Genomic DNA, 5,440 nt, shown 5'->3' on the forward strand with positions numbered 1-5,440 from the left:
GGTTATTTTGGGAATAACTTCCCCTAAGAGCTAAGAAGGAGCCGTTTGCAAGGGAATCGCAAGAGGGAGAGATGGGAGCCCGCTGCTGTGCTGCTGCTGCCGTCTCCAACTCCATGCAGGGCTGATCTTCTTTTAAGGGCTGGATGCAGCCCTAACAAAGGGATAAGGATTTTATATTTTTAATTTTATATTCTTGGGGTTGTATGAACCTATTGTTTTTAATGAATATCTTCTTTTGAATCATATTTAATTTCTGTGATTTTAAGTATGATGTTCGTACAACTGTTCTTCATGATCACTAAGTAAAAATAAGATAGTCCATGCTTAAGGAAGATGCAGTGTGCTACCACCTTAGATTAGGGTAGACATTTCATGCCAACTGAAGATGGATTATGCCCAAATTACTTTTGTGAAATTTTATTTAAATGCTTATTAGGCTTGTAGCCAATTTGCATGTTTATCCAAGAATAAATTAAAATATAAATAACCCTTGTTCTGATGTTAGTGGTGAATTCCTTGCCTTAGGTTCTCCCAAATTGATATCATTTTAATTGCATTTTCTTTATTAAATTCCTTAGTTTAATTTTCTTCACAAACTCTTCCTTTTAAACATTTTTATTTTTAAGAAAACAACTATACCCCAATCCCTGTGGATCGATACCCGTAATCACTATCCTACCAGATACGTGCTATTGCGTGGTCTTTAAAGTTGACTATCAATTAGTTCTACAGGCAACAGCTTCTACCCATTTTGAGACATACTCAACACCAACTAAAATATACTCATGGCCAAAAGATGGTGGAAACGGACCCATGAAATCAATGCCCCACATGTCAAAAATTTCAATAGCAGTAATGGGCTGAAGAGGCATCATTTGCCTACGAGTTAGACTTCCAACATGTTGACATGGGTCACATGTCCTACAGAACTCGTGGGCAATTTTAAATAGTGTAGGCCAATAAAAACCACATTGTAACACCTTAGCTGCTGTTTTCTTAGATGCAAAGTGTCCTCCGCAAGCACTGGCATGACAAAAAGAGAGTACACTTTGTATCTCATGATCCGGAATGCATCTTCTAAAGATTTGATCATTGCAATACTTGAACAAATAGGGGGCATCATAATAATAACTTCTTACTTCACGCAAGAAATTATTCTTATCATTTGATCCCCAATGCTCCGGCATCCGGTTCGTGACAAGAAAGTTTACAATATCAGCATACCATGGTATAGTAGAAAGTGTAAACAATTGCTCTTCAGGGAACGAGTCCTTGATGGGCAACTGTGGCACCAAATCATGAACAACTAGCCGTGATAAATGGTCAGCAACCACATTCTCTACTCCCTTTTTATCTTTGATAGTGATGTCAAATTCTTGGAGTAGAAGTATCCATCGTATTAAGCGTGGTTTGGCCTCTTTCTTATCCAGTAAATATTTTAGCGCTGCATGGTCCGTAAAGATAACAATAGGAGCACCAAGGATATAAGAGCGAAATTTGCTTAATGCAAATACTACTGCAAACAATTCCTTCTCGGTGGTGGTGTAATTTATTTGAGCATCATTTAAGGTTTTGCTTGCATAGTAGATGACATATGGCTTATTATCCTTGCGTTGTCCTAGGACAGCTCCTATCGCATAGTCACTAGCATCGCACATGATCTCAAAAGGTAATGACCAATCAGGTGGTCGCACGATGGTTGTAGTGCTAAGCATAGACTTCAACTTTTCAAATGCCTCTTGACAGGTTTCAGTCCAATTGAATGGTGTATCAAGGGCTAGGAGGTTACATAATGGTCGAGCTATGACACTAAAGTCCTTGATGAACCTCCTATAAAATCCGGCACGACCCAAAAATGATCTAACATCTCTAACTGTCATGGGTGCAGGTAGCTTGGTGATTAAATCAATTTTAGCTCTATTAACTTCCATGCCCTTCGATAAAACAATATGTCCTAGGACAATTCCCTTTGGCACCATGAAGTGGCATTTCTCCAATTTAGTATCAGATTCTTTTCCATGCATCGAGCTAAGACTGCTTGTAAATGTAATAAACAATCATCAAAAGAATCGCCAAAAATAGAGAAATCATCCATAAACACTTCTAAAAATTTCTCGTTCATTTCTTCAAAAATGCTGAGCATACACCTTTGGAATGTTGCAGGTGCATTACACAACCCGAATGGCATCCGACGGAAAGCGAATGTGCCAAAAGGACAAGTGAAGGTAGTCTTCTCTTGATCCTCAGGTAAAATTTTGATTTGGTAGTACCCGGAATAGCCATCGAGAAAATAATAGAATTTGTGTCCTGCAACTCTTTCCAAAACATGGTCTAGGAAGGGTAGGGGAAAGTGATCTTTCCTAGTGACTAAATTCAATTTTCGGTAGTCAACACACATGCGCCAACTCGTCGAAACACGAGTTGGAACTAGTTCACCCTGATCATTTTTGACTACCTTCAGACCTGCTTTCTTGGGCACGACTTGAGTAGGACTCACCCACATGCTATCGGAAATTGGGTAAATAATACCCACGTCAAGCAACTTGAGGACTTCTGCTTTAACCACATCTCTCATCGTAGGATTCAACCTGCGTTGCATTTGCCTTGTGGTTTTGGCATTGTCCTCCAAATATATCCGATGCGTGCAAATTAAAGGGCTAATCCCCTTCAAGTCGGCAATAGACCATCCTAAAGCTCCCATATGATTCTTTAGAACACCAAGTAATTTTCTTTCTTGGGCATGATCCAGATCAGATGAGATGATTATAGGAAATGTGTCCTCGGGTCCAAGAAAGGCATACTTGAGTTCCTTCGGTAAAGGTTTCAACTCGAGCTTAGGTGCTTGTTCATGGGATGGTACTATCTTTGCTTCTCGAGGTGGCAACTGTTCGAATTCCTCTATTCTCGGTCTCCACCCATTGACCATCATGACATCCAAATTATCTAAAATAGGTGGGACCACATCATCAGCAGTACCTTCGAAACACCAATCTATGAAACCATTGTCGGCCGATTCAGTAAATGTTTCTTTTAACAGATATTCTTCCGCAATGGTTTCAACCCATTCAACTTCTTTACTTTCTTCATGATCACTGGGTTGTTTACCTATACTAAAGACGTTCAGTTCCAAGGTCATATTGCCAAAAAAAAGCTTCATGACACCATTCCTACAATTGATTAATGCATTAGAAGTTGCAAGGAATGGACGTCCTAAGATGACCGGAATCTGAGATGGTGAATTGGAAGCCGGATGTGTGTCCAGTACGATAAAGTCAACAGGAAAATAGAACTTGTCCACTTGGACCAACACATCTTCGATAATCCCTCTAGGAACCTTCACGGACCTGTCAGCTAATTGTAAGGTGACAGTTGTTGGCTTCAACTCACCTAAATCGAGTTGCTCATATACCGTATATGGCAACAAATTCACACTCGCTCCTAAATCTAGCAATGCTCGCTCAATCCTGAAATTGCCAATGATGCACGAGATAGTTGGGCAACCTGGATCCTTATATTTAGGAAGAATGTTATGCTGTAAAATTGCACTCACATGTTCAGCCAGAAATGCCTTCTTCTTGACATTTAAACGACGCTTGACAGTGCATAAATCTTTTAAAAATTTTGCATATGAAGGCACTTGTTTGATTGCATCAAGAAGAGGTACATTGATTTTTATTTGCTTAAAAAGCTCAAGAATTTCAGAGTTTGGTTCAAGCTTTTGCAAGGGCTTTAATCTTTGTGGAAATGGTGCAGGAAAAGGACATTTGATTTTTTCAGTAGATGTTGGTGCTTCAGTTTCTTCGTTATCCTTTTCTTTTGTCTTGGGAGGGTCGGAATCAGGTATGACTTGTGTTTGTTCTGGGACTGGTCGGTCAATAACCTTTCTACTTCGCAAAGTTATTATACTCTTCGCTTGTTCTTTATGCAAAGTTGAAGATGATGCATTGCTACCACCATAGACTTGAGGATTAGGTTGTGGTTGAGCTGGTAGCTTACCTTTCCCTTGAGCACTTAAAGCAGTGGTCAGCGTTATCAGTTGATTTCTTAATTCATCATTGATTTTAGCTTGACCTTGCATGAAAGATTGCAAAGTTTCTTCGAGACTGGATTTTTGAGGGGGTGCGTGTGCATAATGAGGTTGCGGAGGTGGAGGAGTTGGGTTATATACTTGTTGAGGTTGGTCATTCCTCCACCTGAAATTTGGATGGTTCTTCCATCCAGGGTTGTAAGTACCCGAAAAAGGATTATTGAAAGATTTTTGATAGGTATTCATAACATTGGCCTGATCGTGCAAGCCTGATCGTGCAAAACTTCCTTGAATGCGGGTATTGTGGGGCAATCAGTGGTGAGATGGCCAGGCATCTCACAAATCCTACAACACTCGCTGTTATGTTCTACGGTCTTGACGGGTTCAATCCTTCTAAGTTCAATTTCCTCTACCTTCCTAGTGAGGGCTGCCATTTTAGCCTAAATATCATCCTGAGTACTAAGGTTGTAAAGGCCCCCGTGTCCAATGCTAGCAGGCTTAGGTAAAGGTTTATTCACTCTATCCCCTGTATCCCATAATTGTGCAGTCTCTGCGAGAGAATCTAAATAGTCCCATGCCTCATCGGGTTGCTTTTCCAAAAATAGACCATTGCACATAGTCTCTATAAATTGTTTTAACTGTGGAGACAATCCTTCGTAAAAGAAACTAATGGTTCTCCATGTTTCAAACCCATGATGAGGACAAGAGAGAAGCAAATCTTTAAATCTCTCCCAGCATTCATAAAATGTTTCATGGTCTTTTTGTTGGAAGTTACTAATGTGCCTTTTCAAAAAGTTAGTCCTTTGTGCGGGAAAGAATTTTTTCAAGAATTCTCTTTGCATATCATGCCATGTTCCTAGCGATCTAGGTCTCAAGGAGTTCAGCCATGTTTTGGCTTTATCCTTTAAGGAAAAAGAAAACAAGATCAATTTAAGGACGTTTTCCGATACATTTGGCACTCTAAATGTGATGCTAATTTCCTCAAAATCCTTAAGATGAAGATAAGGGTTCTCAGATTCCATCCCATGATACTTGGGCAGCAATTGAATTACTCCTGGTTTGATTTCAAAGTGTCCTACATTTTCAGGAATAATCATGCATGAAGGTTGACTAGTCCTAGTGGGATGTAAGTATTGTCGAAGTGTCATAACTGGGGGTCTACCTTCATCACCATGGTGACTTCCTACATCATCAGGAAAATTTGCCATCTCACAAGGTGTGAGATACTGCGAAGAAATTTCAAGGATGTGTCTTAAGGGATGATCTAAAGTTGTACGACTTAATCGACCGGTGTCGTCCCTATTCCAACCTAGCATACAAAATTTAATTAAATTTTTTTTATGTTTTTTTTTAAAAAAATAAATATAAATATAAGTACCAACTAAAGATACCCTAAAACTACACCCTAAAACA

General features: G+C 39.5%; 1 pseudogene; it reads left to right on the forward strand.

Annotated features, from left to right (window-relative positions):
• The first annotated feature begins 4,714 nt into the window (after nucleotides 1-4,714).
• LOC120106588 (small nucleolar RNA R71) lies at nucleotides 4,715-4,812 on the forward strand (annotated as a pseudogene).
• The last annotated feature ends 628 nt before the right edge of the window (nucleotides 4,813-5,440 follow it).

This window comes from Phoenix dactylifera, chromosome 10, assembly GCF_051530095.1.
Source record: "Phoenix dactylifera cultivar Ajwa chromosome 10, Ajwa_hap1_PhDact_Kaust_v1.1, whole genome shotgun sequence".
NCBI lineage: Eukaryota > Viridiplantae > Streptophyta > Magnoliopsida > Arecales > Arecaceae > Phoenix > Phoenix dactylifera.